This window comes from Eretmochelys imbricata, chromosome 24 (assembly GCF_965152235.1).
Source record: "Eretmochelys imbricata isolate rEreImb1 chromosome 24, rEreImb1.hap1, whole genome shotgun sequence".
In the NCBI taxonomy this organism is placed as follows: domain Eukaryota; kingdom Metazoa; phylum Chordata; order Testudines; family Cheloniidae; genus Eretmochelys; species Eretmochelys imbricata.
The window spans coordinates 3,797,506-3,816,498 of record NC_135595.1 but is presented as its reverse complement, the minus strand read 5'-3'; positions in this window follow the sequence as shown (position 1 = coordinate 3,816,498).

Here is an 18,993-nt window from a genome sequence, read left to right as displayed (position 1 = left end):
CTTACTACGTGTATGCACAGCGGCTCTCTGAAGAACTCGCAAGCTAAATATACAAGGCAGAGGCAGGGAGGGAGGAGAAGCTAAGTCCCCCCTAGTAGCAGTCTCTAGACAGACTAACACAAGCTACCTCTGTGCCTAGACAGGGAGGGAGCTGAGGCTGCGGCATCTCCTGCAGAGATGAACTATGCTCTGCAGCTGGCCACGTGATCAAGAGCTGACCCCAGGAGCAGCTGCAGAAGGGCAGATGAGGCCTCTGGGTTCAGAAGCTTTCTGGGACCTGGCTGACTCATCAGCGGTTAGCAGCACCTTTCTGCACCTCTCACCCTTCTCCTCACGGGCTCCGCTCTCCGTCCCCTTCCCTGGGAGCCTCCAGCGTGCACCACCCTCACCGATCTCCAACTGCCTTCATGCTGCCAACTCACAAGAACTCTGGGCCCATCAGGGAGAGTGGCAGGACATGGCGAGTTTGGAGCCTCAATGGGACTTGGGGGTCCCAGTGCTGAGTGGTGGGTGTGTGCGCGATAGAAGCGGGAGGGAGCTTTTAGGGGCAGGCTTGAGCAGATCCCCCAAGAACCTGGCCTAAAGCTGGGGATGGGCATGGGGGCGAAGGAGGGGAGTAGGCCTGGGAAGCTCCGGAGGAGGTGAGAAGCCGCTAAGATGGGCTCAGGCTGCAATGTCTGGATCCATCCCAATGCTGTGGGCTTTGGGGACTGGCGCTCTCCCCTCAGGCCTAGCTCCAAAGGTCTGATCGGGGTGCACGGCTCAAAGTTTGTGGCTCTTTGGTCCAGGGAGGACCCCAGAGATTTTTCACAGGGTGCTGCCCTGGGCTCCCCGCCGCCCCTGTCCTGGCCAGCTCCCCCATGCAGCTCATGAGGCTGTGGCTAAGCCAGGCCTGTGGGCAGAGCAGAGGGGACAAGGGCTGCTGGAAGTGGAGGGGGGCAGCCCCGATGCAGGAGTTGGCCCCATGGCAGAGGCCAGGAGGTTTGGCCTCGTGGCCCCGCTGTCATGACTAGAGGGGGGTCCAGGGCCAAACCTGAGTGGCCTCGTGAGCCGGCGCATGGGCGGTTGCAGCACCATGCGGACTTGGAGGGCAGGGTTTTGGGGCCAAACCTGAGTGGCTCGGCAGCCCCCATGCACCAGGTCACTTCTGCTGGAGGGGGCTCAGTGCTGATGGCGTGGTACGCACCGTGCATCTGGCTGTGACTGCCTCTGGTTTTGGGGGGAGCCTGCTCTCCCGCCCCTCTGAATCCTGCCGCCCATTGCTATGCAGCAGGGCGGAAGGGGGGGTGTCGGCCTCTCTCCCACTTTGGAAAGACCCGAACTGGGACGAGCTCCTTGCTCCAAACATTGCTTGCGGGATGGGTCTGATGCCCATAATAAACAACCTCTACAACAGCCAGCGTTGGGGGCTGGGGCGGAGCAAGGGGCCCAGAGCAGCTATCTCCAGGATCCTATCCAGCCTGCCCTGAGCCCCAGTGCATGGCCGCAATTTCACTATAGCCAGCTGGAGCTCTTGGCGTGTGGATTTTGGGTGGCTTCTTGCTGCCCTCCACTGTCAGAAACGTGGCACTGTGCCGTGAGAAGCCGCGCAGGGCTCAGCACAGAGCTGGGCAGGAATCCTTCGGTGAAATGGTTTTCTGTAGGAAAACACCGATTCGTCAAAGCCAAAAGTGTTTGGAAGGAAAGGGTCAGTTTTGATGAATTTCTCATTTCATAAACTTGGATTTTTTGGGGAGGGGAACCTTTCCAAATGGTCAGTGTCCCATTTCACATAGTTTTGAACTGAAAAAAGTTGCATTTTTGTAGGGCAAAATGACTTTTTGCTTCAAGGGCTAAGGGGTGGGGAGCTGGTGGGGGCAGGGGGGTCTCTGCTGGCTCCCCATCGTCCCTCTCCAAACATTTTGATTGACCTAGTTGCATTTTTAGCTCCTGAAACTTTGCGATGTCAACTTTTCCATCTGATTCAGGATGGAGAAAATTTCAAATTCTTGGAGGACAGGAAAACTCTTCCCCACACAGCTCTCGTTCAGTGCAAGGCCACAGACACCCCCACCTACCCCCCACTGCATTTATACTCTGTGTGCATGAACTCCCACTGCAACGTGGGAGAAAGCTCTCTAGGACAGGAGTCTTGTGTTCATCCTGCAGTTGGTACAGCAGGGTCCTCAGAGCATTATGGCAAGAGAAAGCGTGATGCAACCTTTGTATGATTATTTCTATTGTATCCTTGCACTGCAGTGAAACCTCACCCCCTTGCAGTGATCTGTGAGGATGCTTTGTCTCCTGGAGCTCAGTATGCACCTGGTGGCTTACAATCGTTTGCATTGTAGCAATGTCCCAGCTGAGATCAGGGCACAGTTGGGCACAGAGAGACAGTCCCTGTTCCAAAGAGCTTACAGTCCAAAGAGGGAGAGGAAACAGAGGCTCAATGATTCACACACCAGATCAGTGACAGAGCGAGACTTACAACCTCGCTCTCCAGAGTCCACTCTAGTGCCTGATCCATTAGGCCACTGAAGGGTGTATTCCCTCCTACGTGTCAGGGGACTGTGTCCATCGGCTTGAACAGCTGCTGTTACCATTTGCTGGGCTTGGGAACGCTGGGTAACCCCTATTAGGAGGTCTGGGCCTAGCCCTGTGCTGCATTGCAAACCTGGGTCTGCATGGGAGCTAGGCTTGTGCACTCGGTGTTGGAGCATCCACACTGCCTTGGAAACCCGGGTCCCACAACTGTGCTAACACGTCCATACTGCGTGGCGCAGACCAGGTCTATGACTTGAGCTGAGCCCACACCGCAGGGCTTGGCCCTCAGGCTCTGAGCCACCCCCCTACCCTGCCAGGGTTCTAGGACCCAGGTCCTGAGTGCTTGCTGATGTGAGTCAGACTGATTTGTGTGTGGTCAGAAAGGGGGCTGGGGGTTCAGACCTGAGTCAGAACCCGGGCTTGGTGTGCCGTGTAGACATGGCCTCGAGTCTCCCTTTTATAGGAGAATGTGATGAGATATAGCTCCGCCCAGAATGCCCAGCCCCGCCCACAGAAACAGAACAATTGGTCTCTCCTACTAGCTTGCTAGCAGTGGGTTTTTTGCATGGTGCAGGTAGGGCTGCTGGGATGTGTGGGGAGAGATGTTTGAGAAATCCTTTTTGGCACACCAGGGCGTTAGGGGGTGCTGTGGTATTAAAAGCCACGTTGCACCTTTTGCCTATGCTGAGGTGTCAGTACTGGGGTTGGGTGCAAATTCTAACCTGGGTAACTCCAGTCTGCCTCCGGCATGCCACCCTGCTGTGCCAATAAGTTACGAGAGTCTCCTTGGCTTCCTGGCCCCGACTGTTGTGCAGGGTGGCTGTTAAACAGCTGCTGTGTGCCACCCCAGAAATGGCTGCATTCCAATCTTGGCACACCCAGGTAAACAGCTGCCACCTTGTGTCCCAGAGGCAGTTGCCCTCCAGTGCTGAGTGAGCTGCCCGGGTGGTATTGTCATGTGCTGTTAGTTGCCACCATCCAGAGGTGGATGGGTCTCAGCTGCGGGGGGAATGCTCTGATCTGTAGATTACAAAGCAAAGATGTCAGTGCGACAGACCTCAGTGGCGGTGGGGCCATCCCCTCTCTCCACAGAGGCCCTGGCTGCTCACGTGAGCGGCAGATGGAGGGGACAGGTGGTGCTGGCTCTTCCAAAGAAGACGAATAACAAACCCATTTGCTTGTCTTATTTTTTTCCCCTCCTGGAGCAGCAGCTCCATAATGCTGGTGCCACATCACATCCCTGCATCCCCACACGGATGCAGCCGCTCAAGCTGTCCCTTCGCCTCCCGGCTACCTCCCTCCGCCCCCGACAGATTCTTGGCTTCTCCTCCTCTCCCTTCTGCCTTTTAATGCTGCAATTCGCTAGGCCCCATCTGCGGGTGTCAAAGAATCGCGCCAGGCACTCCCAAGAGATGCATGGATCCAGCCCACAGAGAGGGTTATAATGGACTTCTGTCTAAGGTGCTTTGTAATGGCCCCCGTCACCACAGTGCCGGGGTGCCGCACAGTCTTTAAAGTATCTATCTTCACAACCCCCTAGGTTCAAATCTAACACACTTGTGAAGTGTGTGCTGCAGCTTCTTCTAGTGACTGATCCACCCTAGAGGATAACAGCCTGTTACTGCTGCCGGCTAATGGAACTGCTACTGTAGCTCATGTACTAGATGCCTGTCGGGCAGATTCTGGGTTCAAACCCAGATCATGATTCATTTGGGCAGGTGTTGTTACAATGCTCTTTACAGACAGTAACTATGTCTCCCAACCACCCCCCACACCCCTAAGAGAGGCTAACTTTCTTATCTCCATTCTACGGATGGGGAAACTGTGGCATCTTGTTCGCTCGACCTGGATCAGTGAGTGGCAGAGACAGGAAACGAAGCCAGGAGTCCTGGCTCCCAGCCCTGTACTCAAACAGCTCCTTCTGTTGTCTAACATGAAAGCAGCAACTGTGAGCACCTCCCCTTGCTTTGGATTTCCACCTGGAAATTCCCCACGCTGGCTCAGCCGCATTATCCCCCTTTTTGGAGAGGGGAAGGAATTTGCACAAGGGCCACACAGTGAGCTGGTGGCAGAGCTGGGGATAGGACCCAGGTGTCCTGTGATCTGCTCAGCCATTCCAAGGGAGGCATTAGGAGACACTCAAAGGCTTTGACTCAGTGCCAGGTGAGAAGCGGAACTCGGAGGCATAGCGCCCCCAGCTGGTGAGAGCCTGGGTGGGAGGGTCTCTTTGGGCCAGGGGCCCTGCACCAGGTCAGGGTAGATGTTCAGGCCACAAGGGATGACGGACCATCTAGGAGACCCTGCCCCTAATGGCCATAAAGCCCTGGCCTTAGAAAGGCAGGGTACGGCTGACCCCAGCTGGGGAAAGACACAGCGGGGGGCGGGGGCGGGGAATAGGGGGAATGGAGTGGGAGGGGGAGGAACGGGGAGGCAAGGCACTGTATGGAGGGTGTAACCAGCCTACTTTCCAGCCGGGTTTGTGGAGAGGCTGCTGCACTAAATGGCCTGCTGGGGGCAGTGGAAAGCTCGAGGGGAAACCGGTTTCTGATTGCGGCGGAGGAGTCCTGGGACCCGTTTCCCACTCCAATGCAGGATCCCGCGTCATTGCCACTGAAATCTGCAGGGCTGGTTGTATCCTCCAGCTGGGGTGTGGGGAGCTGGTCAGGCCCCTGGAGTTCATGGGAGGAGTAGTGTGAGGGAAGCAGAGAAGGGACGGGGGTTGGAGGAGGCAGCCTCCAGAGTCACGAGCCAAAGCATTTTTCTTACTGGAGGTTCTCGGGGGAGCAAATCTTTTCCCCCTCCCCTTTCTGGCCTGGGTGGGGCTGAAATTCCCTAGAAGAGCCGCTGTCCGCGGGAGGGGTGATCCCTTGCAGGGTGAAATCGCCAGACCTGGGGAAGCATCATCAACACCATTTAGCATGTGCTCACCATCCACAATAGCGCACCAGCATCCCCAGTGTGAAGGGCCCTTTGCTTTAGATCTTTGGGGCAGGGACTGTCTGTCCGGGGTGGGTTTGTACAGCGCCAAGCACCGGCGGTCCTGGTCCACGACTGAGGCTGCTAGAGGCCATGGCAATACAAGTAATAACTTGGAGCGAGAAGAGGCGCGAAGGTAAAGCCTCGAAGAGAGCGCAAAGGGTGCATCTCTTCTAACAGTCTGCACAGAACTCCGCGCACAGCACCTGCCTATCTCCATAGACAGCCGCGTCCTTAGAGACCCATACGGGCTGCTCAGACACGGTTGTAACAGGGCTGTAGCTAAGTCCACTGCAGGGGCTCCTGGGAACCTGAGTTCTGGTCCAGTCTACAGGAGCATGAGCCGGTTCTAGGTTGTCCTCTCCTGGCTCAGCGCCAAATGAGCCACCCGGGACTTTGACTGCAAACAGGCCTGTTGGAGCAGCGGGGGCCTCTGTCACGGAAGCACTGGGATACGCTGCAGAGAAGACTAACGATAGCAATAAAAAGAGCTGAAAATCAAGTCTGTTTTATTAAAAGCAATCACGTTGTCTCTCCTCGGGGGGTGGATCAGTCCTGGTTGTGTAACATAACAGCACAAGGGCAGCGCGTGGGAGAGACCCTCGAGTGGCTACCTGCAGGTAACAGCCCTACCATTGCTGTTGGGAGAGAGGGGGCTGCTCCCTTAATACAGGGGAGAGGGACCTGGGTGTTTGGCTCTGAGGTCCAGCCCCGCTGGTGCTGGGAATTTCCGAGGCGGTGCTGTGCAGTGGTGAGTCTCCATTAGCAATGTGGGGCTGGCCGTGACAGACACACCCGTGTAACCCACTCAAACGCAGCTGGTGCTCACTCAGGCGCCAGGAGCTTTGGTGCGGCAGTCAGATCGCCACTGAGGGATGGAGATTGAACATGCAGCCAGACCATCTTGAGGATCTGTCTAGAGATCATGCCGGGTGGCGCTTGATCTGCGGGGCGCGGCCAGGCCCCAAATGAGATCAGCACCCCAGTGTGCTAGGCGCTGCACAAACCTACAATCTAGAAAGACAAGGGAAGTGATTTGCCTATGGGCATGCAGCAGAGTTGGGACTAGATGCCAGGTCTCCTGATTGCTAGGCTGGTGCCCTGCCCACTGGGCCACACTGCGTCTCCTTCCTGCCGTGGAGAGGGGTCCTCCCGGATGCCCCCTTGTAGGGCAGTGTGTGGGTGGGAAGCCACGCACTTGCTGCACCCAATCTGGGGAATCTGTGGAAATCTCTTGGTCTTGCTGGGGTGTCAGTCCAGCCGCTGTCTCTGGATCCCCTCAGAGATTACAGAGGGAGCAGAGATGAATACGAAGGTGTTTTTCAAGCACAAAGGACGGGAGCAGGAGGTCGGGGAGGAGGTGCTGGAGAGGAATTCACTGGCGGTTCTTGGCCTGGCCAGACAGGAGTGAGGGGAGCAGGCCCTGATGGGGGGAGGAAGGGAAATAGTGATGGAGATCGCAGTTCCGGCCCGCCTGGGGCACAGTGAAACGAACAACCCAGGCAGCTGTGATGGCTGGCGCTGGTGAGGGACCCTGCAGTAACCACGCAGCATGAGCATCCAGGATGCTTCCGAGAAGCCATCCAGTCACAGGGCCACTTCGCCCCTGAGAGCTCCTACGATAACACAGCAGCGGGACAGCCCAACACCCACAAATGACAACAGCCTAAAGCTACTGCAACCAGACCCGCAAAATGCCCATGCCCATCAGCAGCCCCACAATAACAAACCAAGGCACACGGGACAGAGCTTCAACCCTACAATAACAGAGGGGCATGGGGAATTCCCTGACTGCAACAGACCAGGGACCCATCTAACCGGGTATCCTGCCTCCAGGCCGGCACCAGCTGCTGCTGCACGGGACAGTCAGGGAACAAACCTGCCCTTTGGGCTGCGTTCCTAATCATTATTATTTTTCACTAGGGCCTACGTGCCCCAGCCATGGAGCAGGACCCTCTGGTGGTAGGTGCTGTACAAAGAGACACAGCCATGGGATTCACAGCTGTTTTTCAGGCCAGAAGAGACTATTGTATCATTCAGCCTGACCTCGGGTACACCTGTGTCACCCAGTTACTCCTGCCTTGTGCCCAGTCGCTGTGGTTAGCCTGCAGAAAGGCAGCCAGGATCTGAAGCCGTCAAGGGACGGAGAATCCACCACCTCCCTCCTTCAGTGGTTATGCCTCAAAGCACAAGCCTTTATGTCCCCAAGGCAGTGTCTTAAGCACGACAGCCCCCCTGCAGCTCACCCCGCTGCCCATCACCGTGGTATCTGACTTGTCCAGCCCAGCAAGCTGTGGATCAGAGGGGAAGGTGTTGGCAAGAAAGAGGAAAATAAGCAACCACCAAATCCTCCCCCCCACCCTCGCCCCATCTCCTTTCCGGAGCTGAATCCGGGCTGGCGTCAGCGGTTCATTTTCTCCCACTCCCCGAGTACCGCCGGTGAAAGAGGGACTCCTGCGGCGCACGGCATTCTGGGAAAGCCCATCTGTGCCGATAGTAATAATAACCAACGCAATGATATTTCTACAGAGCCCGACGCTGGCGAGCGCCCCCCAGAAGCCATGTAGAGGCAGCGTCGGGCGCGCAGCTGCTGACATGGACCCGCTAACGAACCCGCTCGTTAGCCGGCTGCCGTGCGGGTCCTGCCACTTCGGGCCGAGGTGGTCTCCCCTGTGGAATAAGCCGTGCGCTGCCCCAGGGTGGGTGCACGTGTGCACAGAGCCAGGAGCGCCCGTGAACATAGGAACGGCCCCACTGGGTCAGACCGATGGTCCATCTAGGAGGGAGCTGGGCGGGTGGCTCAGGAGGGGGCGTTCTCCCCTCTGCCTCTGTGCTGCCTCCCGTGGGGTGGCCTAGAGGTGTCTGTGCTGCCGGAGGGGCCAGGGGATGTACAAACCCGCCGGCTGTCGGTTCCTGAAGATCCCCACCACTCTTTTGGTCACGGTGAGGAAGTGAGCCACAGTGCTTCGAGCAGGCTCCACCAGGGGTTCTCTCCTCTCCGCCCCTAAAGTCTACTTCAGTACTGGATTCTTCCTCACTTCCTGCCCTAAACTCTGGGGCAGCTCCCTGCTCCACCACAGAAACAGCTGCGCGTTAGTGTGGTGGGACCTCTGCCCACTGGGTTGTGTGGCTGTTAAGCAGTTGCTCCACCACACCCCAGAGGAAGCCGCATTTCAGCGGCAGGGGAAGCCCAGAAGGGATTCCCATGCAGGGGAGAGGGGGACCCATTCCAAACCATGTAAAGTTTATAAAGCCCTTTGGGCTGCAAGTCACTCTATAGATATAAGACATTTTGTTATTCCCACTGGTCGATAACTCATCCAGCAGCAATCATTGCCGTGTGGAGCCCAAATACGTTTAAGGGGCATGTTATTGTATCGTAAATTGCAATTGATTAATCGCATAACGAACCTGCAGCCCTGTGTCGTCTCTTGGAACTGCACCACAGCCGTGGCCGGGCTCACATCCTCCTGCTCTGCGCCCCGACGGCTGCACCGGAGCTCCGGGGGAAGTGTCTTTAAATGAGGTTCTTTGCACCGATGGGCCCCCCGATGTGGACTCTCATTTGGGTCTAGCTCGGACCTGGGCCTAAGCGATTTGCCTGTTCTAGAAAGCGGCTTCGCTTGAGTTCTTCCGGTCGCGTTCAAGAGGCGTAAGTCTAGCGTGAAGGCGTCTACACTGCAAACACTCCAGCGACACGGCAGCAGAGCGTCAGTACTGACCGTCCTGACGGGAGGGGTTCTGCCCGGGCCGTAGTTACTCCATGTCTCCGTCTGCACCAGGGGCTAGGTCGGCTTAATTATGTCACGCAGGGGTGTGGCTTTTTCACGGCATGGGTCCGTTGCGTGGAGAGGAGCCCCGAGATAGGGGTTTGGGAATAAGTGATACTGCTCGAAGGCATCTTTATCCTAGTGAAACTGCGTCGGCGCTAGGGGCTGTACAGTGTAAGTCTACAGGTGAAAAATCACAGCCCTAACCGGCAGAGCTAAGCCGGGACAAAATCGGTGAGTTGAGCAGAACTTAGCTGGTTGCAAATGCAAATCCCCCCCCACCCTTCCGCTAAACCAGAGCTTGTTTCTCATCTCGGAACCCCCGGGCCAGTGAGTCTCTGTCTTAGGGAGGGAGAGGGCTCAGAGTCTGTTGACGTGGCAAATCCCTGAGTGCCAATGCTCTGACAGCCTAGCTGTGTTGGCGGGGGTGTGAAAAACCCACCCCCCAGTGAGGTAGCTCTGCCAGAACCCGCCCCCCCCCACTGCCCCTGGCGTGGCCGCAGCTGTGTCATGAGGGGAAGGGACAGAAAAGCTCCTCCTGTCACAGACGCTGTCTGCACTAGGGGGTTCTGCTGGGACCGCTAGACCAGCAAGGTGTTTGTCTCGGGCATTGGTCACACAACAGTGCCTGGGGCGAAGAAGTACCTGAGACAGATGTGGGGGGGCTACACAGAGACTGATAGCACGTCTACACTGCAAGGACCACCCCTGGTGCTGAGTCTCAGAGCCCCGGGCAACTGACTGGGGCTCGTGGGGCTAAAACTAGCCGTATAGACGCACCTGGGCTCCAAGCCCCGCGCCCCCCCTTGCTGGGTTTTGAGACTCCGGGTCCCAGCCCGAACGTCTACACAGTTACTGTGAGCCCCACAGCCTGAGCCCCACTCCGTTGATCAGAGCTCTGAGACTCAACCCCCAGGTTTGCCCTGGTAGTGTAGACGCGCCCAGGTGCCCACTGCAGATTCGTAGCAGAGTGGAGGCTTGCACGCAGGTCTCTTAAACACTCACCTCATGCCCTAGCCTCCTTCCGTTCCCGGGGAGCCCTCTGATAACCACCCAGCATGTGTTCCCCCCACTCACGCAGCCCTGCTGTAGCAAGTCGGCTGGTGGGAAGCGATCAGGGGAAAGGGGAACGGAATTCACTTTCCACTTGCTGTGAAGGAACACCAGGGAGCAGAAAAATAACTTGAAAGTTTATGAAAAATACCTGGCCAGGGCCCTCCTTCCCTGATTAATAAAGGGGCGGGCTGGAGGGGTCCACCCCAGCACTTCAGATCCACAGCAGGGCTCTGGATTATTAACATTTCTTGGTAAGCAATTACTGGGAAGCCTCTTCGCTCCATTCCTGCGCTCCTGCCAGAGTGACCTCTAGTCTCTGGTAATTAACTGCGAGCCAGGAGGAGAGGCGCTCTGCACTGCTGGCCCAGACCCTGCCTGCTTTGCGGAGGGCAGTTTGCTAAGAATTGCAAGTCACTGAAATTTTTTGGGCCATGGATTCAGACCCATGGACAAAGGGAACTAATTGAGGGCCCACCAATGAGCGATTTGAGGCCAGGCAGAGGGGAATGGATTTATTAGCAGCGGCAGTTATAACGTTTGCTGCTCTGGATTTTACCTGATGATCTCAAAGAGTGGTCAGGGTCATTATCCCCCATGGGGAAACTGAGGCGCAGAGGGGGAATTGACTCACCAAAGGTCACACAGTGGCTGAGTTGGGAAGAGGACCCAGGCATCCTGACTTCCCTCTTCCCAGAGCCAGGAATAGAACCCAGGAGTCCTGATTCCCCACTCCCCGAATATCCAGTCTTCTAGACACAGTAGCAATGATTGACTTGTATCGCAGTCATGCCTAGGATTCCCCGGTGCTTGGCGCTGTACACACTCAGCAGCTCCCTTGCAGCAGGGCTGAGGCTGGGCCAGACCCGCAGGGTCCAGTGCTCGCAAAGCGTTGAGTCCTGGCACCCAGCTGGTGCTCAAGCAGGCGTTTTCTAAATGGAAGCCAAACAGATGGGGGAGCGGTGAGACGCCACTGGGGCCCATGAGCCAAGCGGCACCGCACCCAGCCGTGACTCAACCATGACAGTCCTCAGAGGCAAACCCAGCCCAGGGAATTTCCCCTTTCTTCCGCCAGGACTGATGTCATGGGCTTGGGATCCATGCCAAGCTACAGGCAGGAGAATCAGGCCCCTGGGGGCTAACCTGCATGGGGATCCCAGGCAACAGAAAGGGGTAGGGGTGGGGCCCTGGAAGCCACGGGCATGCACAGAAAGATAACCTCCCACCCTGTAACCTCCCACCCTCCCCGTCCTGGGGCGCAGGGGAACAGGCCTCCACTGAGTGCAGGGGGGCGACGTTAGCCAATTGCCCGTGGCCATTGCAGACGGGAGCTGGCAGGAGCTCCCACCGCGGGGGCTTTGGCGTCTTTGTGAGCCTGGTGAACCCCTGCCCAGCCGCTTGGTTTATTTCTCCAAGAGCCGAAGCTCCTGGGGTGCATCTGATGGAAAGAGGCAGCCAAGGGAGATGTTCTTGCGGCCCAGTGCTGGCGGGCTCTCCAGGAGGAGAGAAAGGAGAGCCTGTGTGACTCGCAACCCTCCTCCCTTGGCCAGTGCGGGTGTCAGATCTCCTAAGCTGGGCTGGGTCAGGGTGTGGGTGGGAGACCCTCTGAGTGCTGCTGAAAGCAGTGGGGGTCACTCAGTAAAGTGACACCCTCCCTGTGAGTCAGCATGGAGCCTGGGGGATTCAGCCGGGGGAGCTCTGCTAGAATCAGGAGTGACCCCAGCTTGGGGTGTGCTGCAGGGAGAGGTGTGGGGGAGCCAGCAGGGGGTGCACTCGCGCAGCTCAGCATGGGGGGCTTTGAGCGACACAGGGGAGGGGGCTGGTGTTCACCTGAGAGCACTGACTGCCAAGGGCTGCGCTGACCCCCCAGAGGATCTCCGGTGGGGTTAGATGGGGTCAGTGCTCAGAGTGTTCCCGTGCCAGGCCGCACCCCGTGGCACGTCTAGTGAGGCAGTCCTGGAGTCTGAGGCCCTGACCCAATTCTACGTCCCTCAATGAAAGGAGTCACAGCATCCGCCACCCCTTCCTCTCCTAAACTGGTTTGCGGCATGCAAGCGGCTGCTGCGTTCCCCCCCCAGAGGTGGCCGAATTTCAGTGCTGTGGATGGATTCCCCGGACCCGTCCATAGTCAGATTCGCGTAGGACACTAAAAGGGCCTGATTGCCCCTGCACTGCTCCAGCCCCGGGGGCCAGGACTCGGTTGATTGCGCTGAGGGAGCGACCCCAGGCCCACGGCTGTTCTCTGGGGCGAGCTATGAATGCGTCCGAGAGGGACGTGACGCTGGGCTCTGAGCCCCGCTCTGAGACGCATTAGCATCGCGGCTGCCCCCTGAAGCGTGTTTCTCAGCGTGTCAGTCCCTGTTACCTGCTGCCTCGCGGTCCCTCTCCTGAGTCGGAAAATAACAGCCCTGTCTTTCCTCGAGGGAGCCGTTGTTCGGAGCACGAGGACCTTATCCCCCAGCTTCTGTGGCTACCCTCCACGCTGGCCTTTTGCCTATTGACCAGCAGGCATTTGGGTAGCTAAAGCACAGGGGGCAAAACTCGTCCTGCCCTGGAACAGCAGAGCCAAACCCTCCCAAACTCTGCATGCCTTTGGATACAGAAGGAAGATCTGGAAGGAACCTCACAGCCAGATTCTCTGTTACGCCAAGGCCCCTTTACCTCACTCTGGCTGCACCGGGTGGGCACTCAGCAACTGGCAGATCCCTGGATTAGGGTGGCCAGGGGTCTGGTTTTCGACTGGAACGCCCAGTCGAAAAGGGACCCTGGGGGCACTGCCGAATGGGCCATTAAAAGTCCGGTCGGCGGCGCAGTGGGGACCCGAGGCTAAGGCAGGCTCCCTGCCTGCCCTAGCTCTGCACGGCTCCTGGAAGCAGCCACCAAGTCCTTGTGGCCCCTCGGTGCATGGGCGGCCAGGGAGGCTCCATGCGCTGCCCCGCCCCTATTGCCGGCTCCGCAGCTCCCATTGCCCGGGAACCACACACCCCAACCCCCTGCCCCGAGTTCCCTCCTGCACCCAAACTCCCTCCTGGAACCCGAAGCCCGGATGCTGCCAGAATGGTGCAAAGGGGCTTCAGTGTAAATGTGAAGCAGGCCTGACTGCCTATCCACCCAGTATGTAAGCACCTAACTCCAGTTGATTTCAATGGCAGTTTGGTGCCTTGTGATAGGAGCTACCCACCCCCATCCTCCCAAAGGCCAGGGGAAGAAGTTAAGAACCCCGGTTAGTCATGCTCTGCACCTGGGGCTGATTAATTAATTGCCCCTGGTCAGAGGAGGCGGAGCTAGGTGGTGTCATTCCTCTGTGGGAACTCAGCTGGCTGGAAGGTTGCAGGGGAGTTGGTCTTTGGTGCAGAGAAACTCAGGCAGGGAGCAACTGAGGAAGAACTTGCCAGGAGTAGGTTAGGGTCCTGCCTGGGAAGCCCGAGGCGGGGACCTCTGGGGGAGCTGGGAAGGGTAGAAGGGCTAGTCGTAGTTTGGAGGCCTTGTTTGGACTTTCCCAGGCACTTGCTTGTGTTGCCCTGGGGCAGGTTTAGACTTTCCGGAGGGGGACCTGGGGGGAAGACCCCAGCTGAGAAAGGCGACTGTGGGGGGCCAACCAGGGAGAGCCCCATAGGGGCGCCAGGAACAGGCACCCTGTGAGCAGAGCCGAGGGGGCACCAGGAGGCAAGAGTCTCTACCCCACACCTAAAACCCCCTAAGGATCTGGCCCTATGTCCGTAATATGGACTACGCCTTTGTCTAAGGGGCTGATCCTTGGCCCCTGGAGGTAGGTGACCAAAACTTCCCTGGGCTTTGCTGGGAGTAGGATTGGGCCCAAACTTTTCCCCTGTGTCTTGTAAACTCTTGGGGGGCAGGGACTGTGTCCTCTGGTGTATTCGTACAGCACCTAGCGCCATGGGGCTTGGATCTCCGCTGGGGAGTCTAGCTGCTACTGTACCACTGACCCCGCTATCGTATGCACCTGACCTCATTACCGGAGTCTCTGGGCACCTGACAATCTCCCATTTATCCTCACAAGACTGCTGGGAAGTAGGGCGGGTGGGGCGAGGATCCTCCATGTACAGGCAGAGAGAGCCAAAGGTCTGTATCCTCAAAGGTATTTAGGCTCCTAACTCTCCTAGAAATCAATGGGGTGAGGATCTGAACCCCAATCTCTAGAGTCCCGGCTAGTGCTCTAACCACTGGGCCAGGCTTCCTCTCATTACACTACGGGGGTCGTCCCTGAATTATCCTGGCAAGGGGATGGTCGGGGGCCCGTGTCTTGTTCTCATGGCCGATCCCGTGTTGCTTGCGAAGCCTGTCCCTTTAATGGGTCTCTGAAGTCTCCTGAATCCCCCAGTCCCTCCTCCCCACACTCAGCAGTGCAGGGAAACGGGGCCTGTCGTCAGCCGATCGATCCGTCACCGTGACGGGGATTATGAAAGTTTCCCCCACAAAAGGGCTTGTCACGGAATTGTTCCACCATGAAAGGAAAGGCCCCGGGCACTCTGTGTTCCTGTCAAGGCGTCTGCCTCCCCTCAGAAGCGCTGGCTCCTCATTTGCATGGCAAATAAATTAATAAATAAATAAACTAAAATCCAATCCATTTCCATAACAACCTGCCCGAGGGTAATCCCCTCCTCCCGCAGCGGGGATCTGTGACCATGTGGGGAGGCTGGTGCGCTGGATCGGAGCCCGTCGGGCTGCACTTTGAGAGGGGAGTGAAGATCCCCCGGTGACGGGTGCTCCCTCCGAGTGGGGGAACTTTTCTTCTTCCCTCATTACCTGATTTTCTCCTAATTAGCGCCAGGGAAGGCCAAGGAGATTGACAGCACCTGGGGATTGAGCTCTGGGATTCGGGAAAGCGGCAGGAAGAATGGCTAACCTGCTGTGAAGGAGCATTGGGTCCCCTCCGGAGGAGGGGCTCAGTTGGCTCTTAGCCTCTTGGGTGAGGACGGAGTCTAGGGGGATCCAAAGCCGTAGGGTGGCCTGCCACGTCGGAGCAGGGGGGAGGGTGATCTCATGGATCAGGCACTAAGCTCAGGTTTGGGAGACCTGGGTTCAACTCCTGGATCAACTGCAGGTGCCCTGCCTGACTTGGGGCAGGCCCAGATCATGAAAGGCAATGCAACCCCTACCCCCTATGGGTACGTCTCCACGCTAAGCCCAGGTCTGTGGGACATGGGCTTGTGGGCTCGATGTAAACCTGAGTTTACAACTGCTGGAGCCAGGTCTCACGGCTGGGCTAACAGATCCACACTGCCCTGCGCCAAATTCTGACTCGGGTTTGTGGCTTGAGCTGCGTCCACCCTGCAAAACGACAGGACTTGGACACCTTAGCCCACCTGTGAGACTCGGGCCCAGCAGCTGGAAACCCAGGTTTACCATGCAGTGAGGATGCTTAAGCGCCGGCTTGGAAACACCAAATCCACAAGCCAGGGGCCCACAGGCCCAGGTTTACAGTGCAGTGTAGACACATCCTGCGTGCCTCAGTTCCCTATCTCTACAGTGGGGATGATAGCAATGCTCTACCTCCAGGGGTGTTGTCAGGATAGATGCATTAACAGTTGTGTGGCACCCTGATACCACGGTGAGGGGCTAGACAAATACCACAGATCTGGGGGGTCTTCAGGAATAGACCTGTTTGTTTAGCAGGGATTGGCTCTGGGGCCTAAAAACCCTGACCCCCTACCAGCTCAGCTACAAGACCAGCTCTGTGAGCTTCGAGGCAGGAAGAGACTCATTATCTAGCCCCTAGAGACAGCCAGGCCGGATTGGCATGGAGGTACGAGTCCAGACACTAATGGCAGGATATTTTACTCAGAAGCTGGCACCTCCAGCGTTGTGCCAGGGCATTGCTGCAGGATGCGTTCGGGGGGAAAAGTGCCACCTATGGAATTACAGAACCACCCCCCGTCCCATACCCTGAGAGGTCTCCCTTCCTTAGTAGTTACCAGGTTCAACCTACTTAGCTTGCAAACTTAGAGGTCTGCCCTGAGGTGGAAGAACTGAGTTTATCGATTGACCTCCCTCCCTGCCAGGGAGATTTGAACTTGGAAATATCAACACTAAAATACAGGCCTCTACTACTTGAGTTGAAGGAGTAGCTCTATTAATCGGCAGCAGTAGTAGGCTGTTATCCTCTGTGTAGAGCAGAGGAAGGGGTGTTTGGGTGATGCCCAGCTTTGCTAGTGAACTCCAATTCTATGACAAATGCTTGCAGCCCCGTGGGCTACTGCCATTTGCTCAGGCACGATCTGCTATTGGCTTTCATGCTCGAACTTCTGGAAGGCGCTTTCATCTTCTAACACTGCTTTTATTTGGCGTGTTTGTTTGTTTGTTTGCCTGGCGGGCTCAGATCTCGGACAGAGGTGCTAATATAGCAGACGGGCCATCATGTGGGATTAGATAGTGTTCATGTTAACACGCTGTTTTCTTTAAATAAATAATTGTCCCCAAACTTGCATTCAATTATTAAACAAAACACTGGTCTAATCCTCTTGTTCCAGCGATGAAGCTGCAGGAGGACTTCTGGGTTTCTTTTTCCCAGCGGCTACATGACTTTCTCTCAGCCCTTGGGGATCCTGAGGTCATGGCCTTGGGTTCAAAGTCTCCTCTTTGTTCAGGACCTCCATGTCACCAACACCTCTCTAGCCTGGATCGCTGAGCTGGAAGATTTGGGTGAACGGGGCTTGCTGCATTCTGGCACTTCCTCTTGGAATCAGGAAACACTGTTACGTGTTTTTTTTTGCATGCATCGAAGATGTGATGAGCTGGGAATTTCATGGGTATCGCCCTGCTGCACTGTGGCTATTTAGAACCTCTGGGCAGTAGCAGGGGTAGAATTCAGAGCTCTGTCAGCACAGGCCCCAATCCCCAGAGCTAAAGGAGAATCCCCACTACCTGCTGGCAGTATAGGGTCTATGACACAGAATTAGGCTGTTGTGATTCCATCCCACAGAGGGCAGTAGTGACTCACTCTCACAAGCCAGTTCACTGCAATGTTTACTTGCCTCTTGGAGGTGAGCAGCAGCAAGGAAAACCTCCCAACACACAGCTAAGCCAATGTGAGAGACGCCAAACAATGGTATGTTCTGTTCTTGTAACCCATGCAGTCTTTGGCCTCTTTGCTGAGGCTGCCAGCCAGGGGGTTTGGCTTTTTGTGACCCGTGTTTGCTTCTGAACCTGTTTATTTTTAACCCTTACTATTCTGTTATTGACAAAAATGTCTGAACTCTGGATCACCTATACCTCTCACCCCTCCTTTGTCTCTCTACAACTCCCCTAGTGAGTTACCTGTGTTCGTGTTCTACAACTTTCAGTCTAGGGGAGCTGACCCTTGCCTCCTGCCCATGAGACAGTGACAAGGGTAGGTTCCCAGGCCTCTTTACCTGGCAGCGCCCTGCGTGCAACTTGACCTGCAGCTTTTCTCCTAAGAGAAGAGAGAGCGAGGAGAAAGTTTCCAGGCAGTAGATCTCTTCGTAAAATACGTTTTCTTTGAAATCAGAAATTGGGGGGAGGTAAAGATGTTAAAAATTCGTTCTTTTCCTATCTCGTCTAGATTTTGCACGGTACTACCAGTAAACCGGGACAGGTCATTGCCTCTTTAGCTACAGAAACGATGGGCCACGTGTTAAGTTCTTATGTGATCGAGCTGGTAAAAGAGCTTGGGTCTGGGTCTCCATTAGGTAGCACAAACCTCTGGTTACCCCAGCTGAGAAGCTATTAAGTCATTGTCTCTGGAGAGATCCTGCTAGCTAATCAGCCACGCACCCCAAAACAGTCCCTCCCAGGAGTTCTGGGCTAAGCCATCAAAGGCAATGTCCCAAAGGATCCTAGGGCTAGTGTCTGAGTGGCTGGACCGTGGTTTGTTAGAGGCCACGTTCATCAGCCTTGTGGGGTTCGTCCTCCACCTGGGAAGGCAGTTTCTTCTTCTGCAGCAGGAACTGTTTGCCAGGGGTCATTATCCACCCCACCCTGCTGCCCTTTGCTTTGCATGCAGCAGGAGACTCATTAGACAAGGAAGGTTTGCTACTTGAGCTGCCTAGGACATAACTAACAAAGGGGCACGGCCCCCATCACAACGTCCAGTCCCTTTCTTATAAACCCTGCTAAGCTCTCGCCCTTGGGGATATCATGTGACAATGAGTTCCACAGGTTAAACCATGCATTGCGGGTGACGGGGGAGTTTTACTTTGGACTGGTTTTAAATATGCTGCCTTTCCAATTAATTGGAAGTCCCTTTGTTCTTGGATTAGGAGAGACTGAATAGCAATGACAGGATAATGAGAAAGAGATGGAAAGATCATTTTCATTTAGGACCCGAGTAAGTGTTTTAAGCATGCCGGTTAGCTTTCTGTCTGCAGGCCAGTCAGACACACCTCACAGAACAGCCTGAGCAGCATCCCCAAGACAAGGCAGCAGGGAAAGTCAAGTCCTTCATCCGGCAAGAAACTCCCTCCCCACATCTGTTAATTCTGAGTCTCTCCCAGGGAACGTGTGGGGCAGGTCCACCAGGCTTTCCCACCATGGGTTGTTCTCTCGTCAGACGTCACAGAGCGAGGCAGGGAGGCCTGCAGCCACACCCCGAGGTGCTGTAAGAAGTGATGTTAGGGAGTCAGGTGGTGGAGATCTGCTGCCTGTGGCTGTTGTCCGGAACTGGATGTGCTGCCGTCTTCCAGGCTGGAGA